The 15,850-nt window shown below is 35.3% G+C and overlaps 1 non-coding gene and 1 pseudogene across 1 annotated transcript; one reads left to right on the top strand and one right to left on the bottom strand.

The window, feature by feature from the left end:
* The first annotated feature begins 600 nt into the window (after positions 1-600).
* TRNAS-GGA (transfer RNA serine (anticodon GGA)) lies at positions 601-687 on the top strand. The gene has a single exon. It is a non-coding gene; the product is annotated as a tRNA-Ser (tRNA).
* Positions 688-2,178: 1,491 nt separating this feature from the next.
* The window catches only part of LOC149207387 (ADP/ATP translocase-like), a 49,644-nt pseudogene continuing 35,972 nt past the window's right edge, over positions 2,179-15,850 (bottom strand).

Genomic DNA, 15,850 nt, shown 5'->3' with positions numbered 1-15,850 from the left:
TTAAAATTGGAATAGATAGGGAATAAATTGAATAATTGTTCATTAGTAATATGAATAACAATGGAAAAAGGCTCGTATTGAAAGAATAATAGATTGGGTAAACTCGGGAAGTCCAGTTCGATTATGATCCGAACAAAGAAAGAGTTAAATGATCAAGCATTGCATAATGAGGATGAAATTCCTACCCAGCAACCGTGTGCTTTATCCATATAGATAAAAGAATATCGGGAAAATATAGTCATCATGACACAGGATCATTGCCAAAGGATTAGTTCTTATACAATTGATAAGATGATCACTACAGATCTATATATGATCATAATATGGATTGGATCAGTTAATTCGTCTTAAATTATTGATTAGGCAATCCGAATAGGTCAGATTAACCTGGATGATTGAGGATTTCCTAAAATAAGAGGAAGTTGTAAAAAATGTCCTTTCGTCTTTCCGGGCCGGGGGGGGGGGGATTGAATCATTACCTTATTTATTATCTATTTATTTATGAAAGATTGAACTGTTCGTACCCGAAAAAAAAAGAATTTGTTTCATAAGGAAGTTGCTATTGACTCATTTTCTTAATTAGAACCAAGAGATCTCATAGGAAAGATGGCCGAGCGGTTCAAGGCGTAGCATTGGAACTGCTATGTAGGCTTCTACTTACCGAGGGTTCGAATCCCTCTCTTTCCATATCTTCGCCCTACTATCTATTTTATTCTCATCCATTGTTTTTCCAATCTATTGAATCCCAATAGGACTATTTCCTAATTCCAGGGTCAATCTACCTGTATTTGTAATAGAGAAAATATAATGAACATTGGTTCGTGGTATGGGAAAAGTCAAGACTATTTTAAGAAGCAATAAAAAAAAGTATCGCAGATAACAAGTAACGTACGTAAGGATTATAAAATGTCTCCTTCGGGGAAGGGAAAAAGAAGGGAGAAGAACATAATTTCCAGATGGCCAGCAACAAACCCACCCCTCTCTTTCATTTCATTCTCAATTCAAGCTTGACGGGAATAATACTCTACAACCAACAATTCATTAATCTTCAAATTGATCCATTTACTATCTATTATTTGATTGATGAATCCTTTATATTGTAAGGAATGAAAAGTCAAATGATTTTGCAATTTATCCCTCTGGAACAGATCTATATTCTTTTTAATGATAGTTCTCAATCTTTGTTGATCTCTTATAGTAACCACATCTTGAGGTTTACAAGGGTAACTTGGTATCTCTACCATATGGTCATTGACCCAGATATTTCCATGATTCACTAATTGTCTAGCTCCGGGAATGGTGGGAGCCATACCCAATTGAAAAAGAATATTATCCAAACGCATTTCAAGTAATTGCAATAGGACCTGACCCGTTGAGCCTTTGGCTCTTCTAGCAATACGAACATATTTAAGCAATTGTCGCTCCATTAGTCCGTTATGAAAACTCAATTTCTGTTTTTCTTCTAGCTGGATATGATATTGAGATATTTTCTTGGAAGAAGACCAGTTCATAGAATCCTTTCTGTTTTTGGGTCTTTTACTAGTGAGACCTGGTAAAGTTTTCAGATGACGTATTATTTTTAAATGAGGTCCCCCATAACGGGACATAGAAACTCCTTATTCAATTAACAAATAGTGCTAGAAAGAAGAAAGAATAGTATAACCCGTATGAGTACTACTGGAATTCTTTTATATGCAAAACGAAGATCTTTCTCCAATTTGTTATTGATCCTAATGGCTCCAATCATTTCATTCATCCCGTTCCTAGTTGGGAGTAAATGATCATGGCATGACGGACCCGACAAACGATCGTAAGAGTCTTCTCCATTCCATCTTGATCCTAACAAAACTTTGTGGATTATGGAACACTTTTACCCTGCTCTGTTCGATCAGGTGAGACACTTTCAATCGTCGATTTGAAGTGTGACTGCTTTTTCCAAATATCGGTTGAGTTGCCTTATTTTCACCTTCGAGTTTTGCTGTGCGCTCCATGGCATGGCAAGATATTTTTACTGCTTTTTCCCATTCTTTTATGTCACTCTTGGCCTTAGAGTTAATTGTTTCTTTGGTCTGCTAGTTGTTGTTGCTGTTCTTCTTCCCTGGCTTTTAGCAAGCACTGATTAGTATTAAATTATATACTCCATACACCAATTAAAACTACCCGCGGCCAACTCTTTAGCTATATCTTCGCAGACTTAATCCCCAAACCCCCAAAGCCGTGATCTGGTGCATCTTGAAGTAATAGCTCTTTCTGATGCGGTGCCGACATAACAATCCCTCGACGTAACAATCCCTCGAGCATTCTAAAACATAGAAATGTTGGTTTGAAGCTCTGTAAAGAGCTTTTCGAAATTTGACTTCCATTCTCTGATTTGCCTCGAGAGGCTGGGCTTGCAAAGGAGACAATTGAGGCAATGCTGCGGCATTAGCGAGCGATCGATTAAATTTGTGGCCTTCCCAACTTCATTTTCCATCCTTCGAAAACAATTGTGTAAAGCATGGTTTGAGTTTGACAGGCGGTCAGTTGTGCCCTCCCATGTGCCTTCAAAATCTCCAAGGTGGAAAGAATTTTGGAGTGATTATGCATAAGAGAGGTCCAATTCTTCTCTCCACATCATTCCTGAGACATCTGGTAGCTTTTTTTTCCTTGAGTTTTACTGTTTTATAAAAAATCCCTATTTCTTTCAAGATGAGTTCTTCTCAAGCGAGCGTGTTCGAAGATATCTACATGGATCTTTGGACATGGTATTCAATTCTCTAAATTGGCAATTGGCTCCATGGTATGTTTGCATCTTCAAGATAGGTTTTTGAGCAAGATGAGCTCTTCGTTTTGTCATTTTTCCAGGGGAGCGTGAATCATTTCTTGATTGCATATTTGCTTCTAATCAACGAATATGTCTGAATGTCTTCCTTGCCATTTTTATTGGGCAAGCGACAAGACCTTCCTGCCATTGTGAGACATAGCCTTCGATTATAAAGTAGAGAGCGCATAAAGTACCTGGCCCTATTATGAAAAAACTCTGATCAGATTGCCACTGGGGGAATCTTAGGCAGATCTTATTTCCGGAACTGGGTTGGCCAATTTTGTTCCTCCGCAGGACAACGTTGTAGCTTTTGAAGTCGACATTCTTCTTTATGTGTTCGAGCATGTAGCCTCCTGGGCGAAAGGCGACTAAAGAAGGCCATAAAAAGGGTCACTATCATCTCCTTAACTGGTCATCATCTTTATTTTCTTGATTTTTCAGATGGCAATGATTGGTTTGCGCAGTTAAGACTGTTTAACACTGGCATTTATATTTTCTACTTCTTTGTTTTTGAATGGGGATAATGCTCTGGCATTGCAGCGCTGGGTTTTGTTTTTTGTGGTTATGTTATGGCTCATGAATGGATGTGTTTATGGATTGAAATTTAAGGAAAATATGTGTTTACTGTAGCATATGAATGGGATGCATCCAAGCATTGAAATTTTAGAAGATGGGTTTATTGTGCATATGAAATGGCATGTGTTCATGCTTTTGAAATTTTACTCAGAGAAAAGAAAAGATGGATTTGGTATTGCATATGAATGAGATGTATTCTTCGTATATGCTTGGCCATCTATAGAGGTTTCTTGATTTTGGGTAATTAACTTAACCTTTTGATTTTGGGTAATTAACTTACTCTAAAATGAAATAAGACATTCAATGTGTTCCTTGTAATATAGATATAAACAAAACATCTAAAGAAAAGTAATTGCACAATGATCCAATCCAAGAAAACAAGGTTTTCCACAAGCCAAATAACTCTTCTAGAAAAATTCAACAATTCCAATTTAATAATCCTATCGGCCTCTCTTTGTACCTTTGGGACAATTACTAGTTAATAGATGAAATGGTAATTTTCAAATACTTTTTCTAGTTAATTTTGTTCAAAATCCAATATAAATTTTTAAAAATCAAAAGTTTTTTTTTAAGGTGTTGAATCCATTTATACATTCAAAAGTGTTTTGTAAATAATAAAAAAACACAATCTTTCTAAAAATTGTATTGTTGACTAGGCCATTAAAAAATGATGTAGTCTAACTTACGAAATGACCTTTTTTTCATGACATTTATTTTGGTTAATTTTAATCAAAATACGACAACGATTTTTATAAACTTGAGTTTAAATTGTTTAATCTATATAATTTGAGTGCCCTAGGGTTTTTCAGGGTTCTAAATCCATTTATACATTCAAAAATGTATTTCAAACAACAAAAAATTACATTCTTGCTTGAAATTGTATCACTAGATTTTCTTGAATTTTGGTACAAAAAACTATTTCGTCTATAAGTTAGACTAAGTCTTAAAAAATAATTAAAAATATAAATACATTATATTTAAAAATTATAATTTATATATAATAATTTGTGTAGATGTCCAAGTTAAATATTTATTATATATTAACTTCATGTTTTCATATTTATAACTTATATACAAATATTTATATAAATATTAAAGTTAAATATAAATTATATGAAGCTGGTTATTAAAGATTTGAATCTAATTAGTTTTTATTTTAAATATATTATTAGTCTGTGCCAAGGGAGAACTCTAGCAATCGTTAGTCTTATATTTGATTTGCATTGCAAGTTATAATGTTTGACTTTGAAAAACAAATATTTATTTTACAATATTATTGAATTAGTCTTATATTTGATTTGCATTGACCAATGCAAGTTATAATGTTTGACTTTGAAAAACAAATATTTATTTTACAATATTATTGAAAAAAATATTTTTCAAACAGATGGTTGGATAATAACTTGAATTTTTGTAACCTTTGCTAACACAATGCCATATGGATAAATGCCTCAATTTTTTTTGCCATATATTTATCCCATGATTTTTATGTATTTTTGCAATGATTTTTCATTATTAAACCACCTAAAACTAAAATCAATTAAAATAGCTCATACTCACATAAATAACATATTTACCACAATGTAAGCAAGTATTTGCCTAAAATGGATGAGAACAAGATGTAAATAAATATACTTACCATGAGTTACTGCCCACCATTATTTATGTGTTCTTCAACACTTTAACAAGTAGGAGTAAATGTGGAGACTCACTAGTGGTTATTATCCACCAAAATTAATGCAAATCCTTGTCCTTAGTAGGCAATTAATTTTTCCACTTAATATATCAATTTGCAATTTTTTTGAAAGCATAATTTCTACTTGAATGACAGGGAATAATTTTACTTGAATGATAGGGAATACATGGCCCTGCAAAACTTGTTAGATTTTGTATATATTATGAATATGAACATTTGTTGTATGAATGTTTAAATGTAAGAAAATAAAAGGATTATAAAAATGTGTTATAAAGATTAGGATGGTTTTTTTGATATGGTAATAATTTGGTAGTAATTTTTTTTAGGTAAAGGTATTTTGGAATGGAAAATAGGTAGTATAAATGTCAATAAACACAAGGGTAAGTGAGTAGAAGTAATGATCTTTTCACTCTTTGGCTACTTTTTACCAACATAAACTTACACCAAAAAGCTATACCAAATCCATGGAGGAGGCTTATAATTGTTGACCAAAGTTGGATTAAACATTGAATTGGTTCTAGTGGAAATCCTAAACATTCCAACGTGGGCTCCCATGTGCCCAAATTGACAAAAGGAGGGCCAAGTCCCCTTCCATTGATGAGAATGGCCAACTAGAGCATATTTGTGTTCATCCTCTAGTTGTATTAGATGACTTTGAGGATAAATGCATCATGGAAATTGTTATAGGTATGGCATGCCTAACGAAACAATCCCAACACAATCATAGAACCAAATACAAAACAATTGTTTTGTGGTCATTCAATCAAATAAAATATTAGTTGTGCAACTCATGTGATGGTCAACTTTGTTAATTTTTGCGACCACGGTAAAATTCCACCTTGGACAAATCAAATGACCAAGATAATGATTGCATTGGATTCCTCTTTTCGAAAGGACCAAAATCGACCTAAATATCACCCAATTTGGTTAAGAAGAAGTTGAGTTATGAATTATTTTATTCATACATGTATTATGGAATGGGTTGGCCCTAACCACATGAGTAATTTCTTGGGTCAGTCTTAATCCCAAGTGATCCCTCAAGAAAACTTATAAATAGAAGAGACTTCAATATCATTTGGACACATCTTCTCTTCTCTTTTTTCTTGGTTTGCACAGGTTTAACGGAAGGAGTTCGCTCAAGGGTCCGAAAGTACAAGCAAAAGGTTAGCTCTAGGTTAGGGTCTTCTGGATCTTGGTTGCTGGCACAGAGCGGGGTAATTTGGTCCCTGAACGTTGGCACATAAGCCTATGAGAGTGACTATAGACCCTTGGATGCTGGCACAAAGTCTTATGGGAGTGACTAGGGCTTCAGATATGGATATGGAGGTATCGGTCCCCAGTTTCTTGCACACAGAGTGGTCCTAAGAGCGACAAGGACATCTCGGTCGCTCGCACAACAATATAAGGGAGCGACTCTAGGTTTTAAGTGTATTTCACCCTGGTCACACGCACAGAGTCTTATAGAGAGCGACCAAGCAGTCACAGTCTCTCTCACACAATATCCAAGAGAGCGACCATGAAGTTTTAGTCACACACAAACAATTTTGATGAGAGCGACCTGAGTTCAGAGCTAAGGTTTGATATCTTGGCTTCAGTTGACTTTAGTGATCTGGTAGATCTGGGTTTCTCTCTACAGTTATATAGTTATGTAGATATGATTTGTTAGTATTTGGTGTAAACATATGTATTGGGCTCATTGACAGTGACAACAGTGCTCAGCAATGATCGACACATTGACAACAATATACAACAATTGACATCAGTTTGTGACAGCACATTACAACCATCAGTATGAGTATTCTTATTCCTAACATGATTAGATATGTTTCATAGATATCATTATTGTTTTGCTGCATAGACAAAGCTATGGATCATTGTACTCTCTTTTGCTGCATCATTTGATGACTATCTAAGAAGAAGAAGAAGAAGATTTGCAAGTGTTTTCCCCATAGTGGGTTTTGCCCTGGTCTTGGACCAATCTTGGTGTCCCTATTTGTGTGCATGATTTCTTCTACTGTTCCTTTTATGTTCCACTGCATTGATGATGATGGTGATTTTGTTTCTTTCTATGTTATTGCACATGTTGATGTATAATGTTGTAGATCTGAATAATGTAATGATGATATGGGGTGAAATTAATGTATTAATGATGAAATGTAACTATAATAGCAAAGAACAATGTCACCTTATGAAAAATTAACATGGTACTAGAGATGGGTTGAAGACAAGTCATGGAGATCACCCCGATGATGACACATTTGATGGAAATGAAAAGAGGATGGTGGAGACCTAAAAGAATTCTAGGGTTTGAATATAACTCTAGGCATCTTGATGATCAGGTTTTTATGGATTATATGAGCTTAGAGTTGGAGAGAAAACCCTGGTTTATGGAAAAAGCTTGTGATTTTATGTATGAAACTATAACATGATCTATGTGAAGATGCTCAAGCACTTGATGAAGATTCAATGAAGCCCTAGATAAGATAATCTCTAGCACATTTGGTTGGATACTCAAAGGAAACATTGGCATATGGACCATGGACATTGATGGCTCTTGAAGATTGGTTCAAGAGGGAGAGGATCACCTCTCGTTGAAGATAATTATTTCTTGACTTATGATGCTTCTTACTTATTAGAATTATAGATCTGATGATTATGGTTATTGCTTGTACTTCCTACATATATCAGGATGTTTCTAACCTCCCCGATGAGATGTGATGAGTAGATCCTTCTTGAGGATCATTGTGAGATGCAGATCTAGAAAGAGACAAAGAGGTACTTAATGAAAAAATGACAAAGTGCTTCAAGCAGTCTATGTCTAATAAAAATATTCACAGGTAATACGACAATGTATGCATGTTATGTTTCATCTATTGGCTCGGTAAGCCCTAAGGTATGATGAGAATGTCTTTCTTCAATGGCTTATACATATATGTGAAAGTGACTTGGATCTATGTCTCTTATAATGAAATGCTACTCCTAGTGTTGGATTATCTAAGGCTATCTAATGTTGATACATTGATACACTTGATGATTTTGCTAACATCTATGATCTGTCCATTGGACATCTAGATAGAAAATGCTATTGCGTTCATAATCTTTGCGATATGATGTTGCATCTATATGCTGCTTTGAGTCTAACCTTTGATGAAATATTGATGTCATGATGCTAATAGCCATATGTTTATGATCTAACATATCTATTTTTGCATGACTCAAGTAGAGACATGTTGCTTACATGAATGAAGATGGATGATGCAGATCCCCAGTCAGAGGGAGAATATCTTCTCAAGATTATTACCCTTATTACTATTTGTATTCTATGCTACCGAAGTATGATTTATGTGTATCTGACAGTATTGATCTGCAATATAGTCTCAACCCATATAGAAATTAAGGTTTTTTCTCTGGACGCAGTCACAGATCTAGGATATATTGTCCCTGGACGCACACATGCTAAGTCGCTCTCATGCTAACCTTAAGGGAGTGATCATAGGTTTAACTGTTGTTGAACATCATCTGAAGCTTTCCGAAGTTATTTGAATTATGAATCAAATTATCTCTAACATATTCTACCACTATCAACTAATTTATGAAGTTGTTGGGTTCAATTGCTAATCATATAATGAAGTTTGTGCATGAAATCAGATAGTCACCTAGAAGATGTAAGTACCATAGTTGTATTGCAGATAACAAAAAGATCTGCTAGCAATAAAATCTTGGATATTTTTCATAACACAAACATGCAGACTGAACTTGTGTTTGCAGGTGATCGAGACATACATATAAATATGTCACTATGTTTGTACTACATGAGGTTGGCATGATTCGTCTTACTAATATATATGAACAATGTTTTGTCATGATGCTTGAAAAATAACTCTGAGTTGGTGATTGAGATGTGCTTTGACTATAGATCTCTCTACAATAGTAATTTGGACTCAACCTAAAGTCTAGTGATCTGATTTGACGATTGTTGATTTTCTGTGATATCAAAGCTATGTGGGCATGATGACTTATGTGGAGATTGACCTCCCTGTTCTTAGCACAATGGTTGAAAGAATGATAGTTATGATTATGAGAATGACTTGATGAAGCCTCAAAATTATATTGCATAATCAAATTCATACTTGATATGAGCTCTACCTGACTCCTGGTTGAAAGTATTAATACTACGATAATGATTGCTTTGATTATGGTCGTTGTCTGGCTTCTAAACTCTGATGAGATTATTTTGCTAATATGATGATACAACATTGATTTATGTAAGGATGATTATGATGGCTTAGCAAGGCATTATGCTTAGAATCTAGATATGTCTAGATTTGATGAATTCAAGATGATGAGTTACAAGATATGGCTTTGATATTGATTATAGTTTTGATTTTATATCTTGATGATCTACTTGTGACAGGTTATAAGCCTTTGATGATCTAAATCAGAGGGAGATGGATTTTGAAGCCCGAAATGATGTACCATGGCATGATGAATTGATGTTTGGAATTTGGGAAAGAAATTCCATATTGCACAACTATTGAAAAATGTTTTTGTAAATCTTGATACTTTGATTTGAAGTTGTTGAACTCAGCATGGCATCCAATGGTTTATTGAAGTATTGTTGATTCCATTTTTGAACAACCATCTATATATAAATGATGTGCATAGAACTCGAATAAATTAATGATTGAGCTACTTCACTTACATAGAGTTGCCACTAAGCATGATTTGAAATATCTGCATGAGATATTATATTTTTAGAATGAGATATTTCTCCTATGGTATGTTTTTGCATAGATGTATTACTGATATTTGAGATTATTGTTGATAAGCACATTTGGATGCTACTTTAGTATTAGATCTGCCATGATATCTTGGATGATAAGTCCATAGCATGACTGAGGTTGATCATGATGCTGCTAGCATGGCTAGCTGTGAGGCATGATACATAAGCTACTTAGAGATTTGCTTAATCATGATCTCGATATGACATGGTTACATATGGGACCAAGATACTCTCACATATTGAAACAATGCAAGTGCGCAAAACAAACTAAAGATTTTGGTTGGCACCTCCTTGAGAGGGAGGATGATTATGGTATCCTTTTTTGATTTATGTGATTATACATAATCTGACATGATATTTTATTTGATGTTTTGTATGAACAAGAAACAACTGCTATTGAGACAAGCAGATTACAGATATTCTCACAAAGGCATTACCAAAGAGAAAATTCTTAGTTTTTAGAGAGCATCCCCTCCAGATGAGTAGCACCACTGATCGAGGACACCGAGCCAACTCTTCCTACTTTGTTTTAGCTCCCAGGGTGAGGAATCGAGATGGAGGGCTCCTAGGGTTGAGGTAACTCTAGACAATAGGGTGTTACCCTATCTGTCTCTGGACCATAGGGAGTTATCCCTATTTGTTACACATATGGAGTTATCCCTATTTGTTACCCATAGGGTTGGAGTTGTATCTCACCCTATCTTAGTATTTTCAAAGTATACCCCAGTTGGAATCATACCCACAATCTGGGATTGTTGGGAGTACCGCTCCTCATTTGGACAATGAGTCGAGAGTGTACTTGGTGGTGTATAACCCAAGGTGATTATGATGCAGGTGTTCTACCACATGACTATTCTGGGTCATCAATGGGAAGATTAGTAGGCAATAGGATGGGTTGAGATGACCTGATATGATTCTGGGTTGAGGGTATAGCTCCCTGATGAAATTCCAGGGTTGAGAGTTTACTCCCCTATGTGATAAGGTATCCTATTGCTTGGTATGGGTGGAAGCTATTACTCCCCATTGTGATTCCAAGTTGAGATGCGCTCCCTGATGATATTCTCTCCAATGATTGTCGATGATGATCCGGGTGGTAGCCCACTGGCAGAGATTCCAGATAGCAACATAATGGATAGAGGGTGGTAGCTTGACCTCCCCTCTGGTATCAAATTCTTCTTCTTCTAGATCCAAGAATGTTCAACATTTGAGCAAGAATAATTAAGAGATAAGCATGAATAAGAAAAGGATTGATCGAGAGGTACAATGATTTTTTGTGATAATGAGACACTTGAGATGGACATGGCATGATTACTACATGAAATATATGATACGTGATGACACTCGAAGATTCCAGAATGGCATATTGTTCGATGGATAAATATTGGCAGATGGAATTCTCGCTAGTTGGGAGGGAGTGTTAATTTTGGCAACTTCGGTGAATTCCACCCTGGAAAACTCAAATGATCGAGATAATGATTTCATTGGATTCCTATTTTCGAGAGGACCAAAATTGACCGAAAGATCACCCAATTTTGTTAAGTGGAAGTTGAGTTATGAATTATTTTATTCATACATGTATTATGGAATGGGTCGGCCCTAACCACATGAGTAACTGCTTGGGTCAATATTAACCCCAAGTGATCCCCTAGGAAACCTACAAATAGAAGAGAACTCAAGATCATTTTGACACATATTCTCTTTTCTTTTGTCTTAGTTCGCACAGTTTCGACGGAAGGAGTTCGCTCAAGGGTCTGAAAGTACAAGAGAAAGGTTCACTCTGGGTTAGGGTCTTCTGGATCTTGGTCGCTGGCACAAAACAGGGCAATCTGGTCCCTGGACACTGGCTCATAATCTTATGAGAATGATTGTAGACCCTTGGATGCTGGCACAAAATCTTATGGGAGAAAGTATGGCTTCAGAGACAGATTTGAAGGTATCAGTCCCCGGTCGCTCGCACTGAGTGGTCCTGAAAGTGACCATGACATCTCGGTCAATTGCACAACAACAATAAGAGAGTGACTCTAGGTTTTAAGTGTATTGCACCTGGGTCACACACACAAAGTCTTTTAGAGAGCAACCAAGAAGTCACAACCTCTCTCACACAGTATCTGAGAGAGTGACCAGGGAGTTTCAGTCGCACATAGATAGTTTTGATGAGAGTGACCTGAGTTTAGATCTAGGGTTTGATATCTTGGATTCAGTTGATTTCAATGATTTGGTAGATATGGGTTTCTCTCTACAGTTATATCTGATTTGTTAGTATCCACTACAAACATATATATTGTGCTCATTGACAATGACAATAGTGCTTAGTAGTGACCGACACAGTGAAAGTAGTATACAACAATTGACATTAGTTTGTGACATCACATTACAACCATCAGTGTGATTATTCTGATTCCTAACATGATTAGATCTATTTCATAGATATCATTATTGTTTTGCTGTGTAGAAAAAGTTATGGATCATTGTACTCTCTTTTGCTGCATCATTTGATGACGATCTAAGAAGAAGAAGATTTACAAGGGTTTTCCCCATAGTGGGTTTTTCCCTAGTCTTGGACCAATCCTGGTGTCTCTATATGTGTGCATGCTTTATTCTATTGTTCCTTTTATGTTCCGTTGCATTGATGATGATGGTGATGTTGTTTCTTTCTATTTTATTGCACATGTTGATGTATAATGGTGTAGATATGAATAATGTAATGATGATATGGGGTGAACTTAATGTATTAATGATGAAATGCAACTATCATAGCAAAGAACAATGTCTCCTTATGAAAAATTAACAAACTTAATGTTTGATTGGATTTGAGATGTTTAATTGTCCTATAGTTCACGTGGTGGGTGAATTAACTATAGAATATGTTGGTTTAGGATGTCTTCTATTGAAATTGAATAAAAATCCTAGGCAAATGAAATTGGTATGATAACATATATCCCCTGATGTAAAAGGTTAGGAGCACAACGTGTAGTTGAAATACATCACATTTTTCTTTATAACTATGAGAGAAAGATCCTAAACTCAAAGAAGAAACCCCAATGAAGACATAAGAGATCCCACCTACAAAACAAACAATAATGATGCGATATATGTATGCAATATCTTTATAAATGAGGTGAACATACCATGCTTATGAATAACCAAGAAAAGTACAATGTGGGACCATGGATAACGAAGCCAATTAATGATACATCTGAAAACAAATGTTTCTTAGGTTCAAAATGTGATGGAACAATGTCACATGGTGGAAAAGAGCTACAACGAATGTATCCCACTAGAAAGAGGCCAAAACATGTATATAACCAACTATATGTAATCTCATACTAGAGGCTCAAAGAAAATTAATGTTGTAAAAGGACCATGGCACCATGCATGCCCCTTGTCTTCAACTGGAAATGTTACCACCAAGTACGAAGCTACATGATGCAAGAATAAGTTATGGTCGAACATGGGAGACACCATTTGGCTATTAGATATTGATAAGAAAAATACCTATTGATTGTGGGGTGGAACCTTGATAATGATAACAAGTAGCACGATATGAATACAAACCATTGTGGTGCACATAAATGTGTTTGAAGTCAAACATTAGAAAGAAATATTTCATTAGGGATCGATGATGAAAATTTATTGTGACATGTAAGGAAAACAACCAAACATGAAAATGATAACCAAGACACTAGGCCTCTAAATAAAACCCCTTGAGTAAATGCATTGGTGTCTATTGGGGTAGATCCATTAGATAAAACAAAATAATGGTTTCCTATAAACTATCAAAAGAAGTAGAAGATACATATAATGATCCCAAACTTGACAAAATGAGACAAGGCAATGGTGTGAGACAAAACATTCCTTGAATGAAGCATATATGTTGGATGACCTAGGGAATGACCATGAACCAAGAAGATAATTTAACCAAATATCAAGGTTTTTGGATTCAAAATTATATTGAAGAGGAGGGGGGTGAATTAATATAAGACAATTTCATACTTATTTAAACATTCAAGAATCATAAGCAAACAATCTCACACGTGGAACACAAGAAATAAATGAAAACTTCTTTATAGAAAATATTTGTAGGTACCAACCTACAAGAGACACCAATCCCCTTTGTTGCAAGATTTGTAGGCACCAACCCATAGATGATTTAGATTGGATCATTATATTATTTTTTATCCAAATTAATGTTTTTAGAGTGGAAAAAGTGGAGGAATCAGCTCAGAGGACCTTTTTTACTGGTGGATCGGATTTAAAACATTCCAAAAGTATTTTTAGGCATCAGACATCTTTTTTTGATAGTAAAATTTTGTCTCTTAAATATTGTACCCCTAGCACTATTCTACACATAGATACCTTTCCAACATTGTAAGAATCCTCCCAATCAGAGTCTGTAAGTAAAAGTTATGTCATTCAGAAGTTGACCTTCCTATTTTGATCACCATGATTTAAGAGGATGCTATGTTAGCCCCCATTATTCATGGAAAAGGGGCTAATCATGTGATCACGAAGAAAAAGACTCTATAAGAGTCGATATTGCAACTCTAGTTAAGAGTTGAAGGATTTAAAATTAATCACTAGTAGGCTATTAGGTTGTGTTATGACTGGGCCACTCAGAGGAAAAGGGATTCCATTCTATTTGAGTGTATTTTGTTCCATAGATCAATAGAGTAGCAAAGAGGGGATAGGGAGAGAGCGAATATAGATGGTTTGTGCATTGTAACAACCCATGGGCCACAAGTTTTACTTATTTTCACTTGCATCCATTTTCCATTCAGAGAAAGAGAGTAGAGCAACCTCACTTCCCAACTAGGTTTTCTTCCAAATGGGTTTTGCAGGTTAGATATTGTGGCAATTGTTGTTTATTAGTTTTATTTTATTTTTATATATTTTCTAGATATTTTATCTATTGCATGCATAAGCATAACACATTAATTAATGAATCCGTATATATAAAGAGAAATTAATACCCATTGTGTAGATTTCATATTTTAATTATAATTTCATTAGATCTATTGTGATGAAATATCTAGTGGAATATCCATGGCAGTTTACGAATCGTATTGGCATCAAAGTAGGTTTCCTTGGGTATATTTTAGGGATTTGTAGGGGATCCAGATCGGTTAAGCCAAAAGTCATAAAATCCCGACCATGGCTGACAAAGATGTTAATAACCCTCAAGATCCCATAGAGGTGAGGTTTGCATTGTTGGAAGCACAAGTCATAGATATAAACCTTAATGTGAGCCTCTTCATGATGGCCCTAACTAATATGTTCTATTTATTTGGAGAAGATGGCGGTTCTAACATAGAGGTTGGAGGGGAGGGGAAATTGACAGATTGAGAATAAGCAAAGAGGGAATCTAAGAAATAACATGAAAAGGATCAACAGAGTTCAAGTGTTGTGAACCATTCACAACCCCTATTGAAAATGGAAGCAAAGGTTGACATCAAGATGTATCAAAGTGATATTGATGTTTTGAAGTTAAATAAATGGTTGAAACAATTATAAGTCTATTTTAGTGTCCATCAAATAGAGGAAGAATAGAAGATTTCCTTTGCTCGGTTGAAATTAGAAGGCCATGCCATGACCTAGTGGGAAATCCACATGAATACCTTTAGGTTAGAGGGAGATAATATAGTGACTAAGTGGGAGGATTCAAAAATCTTTATAAAGTCACAATTTTACCCTATCGGGTGTGTAGAGGACTAGTGGATTTGGTGGCATTACTTCAAGCAAAAGCAGGGACAAAGTGAACATGAGTACACCATAGAATTTAGAAATATGACTGTAATGTTAGGTATCTCCCCAAAGAACCCATATGTACTCATCAAGCATTGTGGGGTCTACATAGAAATCTTCAAAAACAAGTGATGTTATTCAAACCTAGATCAATGGATGCAGCTTGTGTAGAAGCATAATACTTAGAGGACATAGGCTAGAAGAAAGGGAGATAAATTGGGTCAAAGAAAAAGGAGAACCATGAAGCTTA

The sequence above is a fragment of the Pinus tabuliformis genome, chromosome 1_2, assembly GCF_031772625.1.
Source record: "Pinus tabuliformis cultivar Carrire ecotype Pingquan chromosome 1_2, CPIR1, whole genome shotgun sequence".
NCBI lineage: Eukaryota > Viridiplantae > Streptophyta > Pinopsida > Pinales > Pinaceae > Pinus > Pinus tabuliformis.
This window is presented reverse-complemented; position numbering and strand designations above follow the sequence as displayed.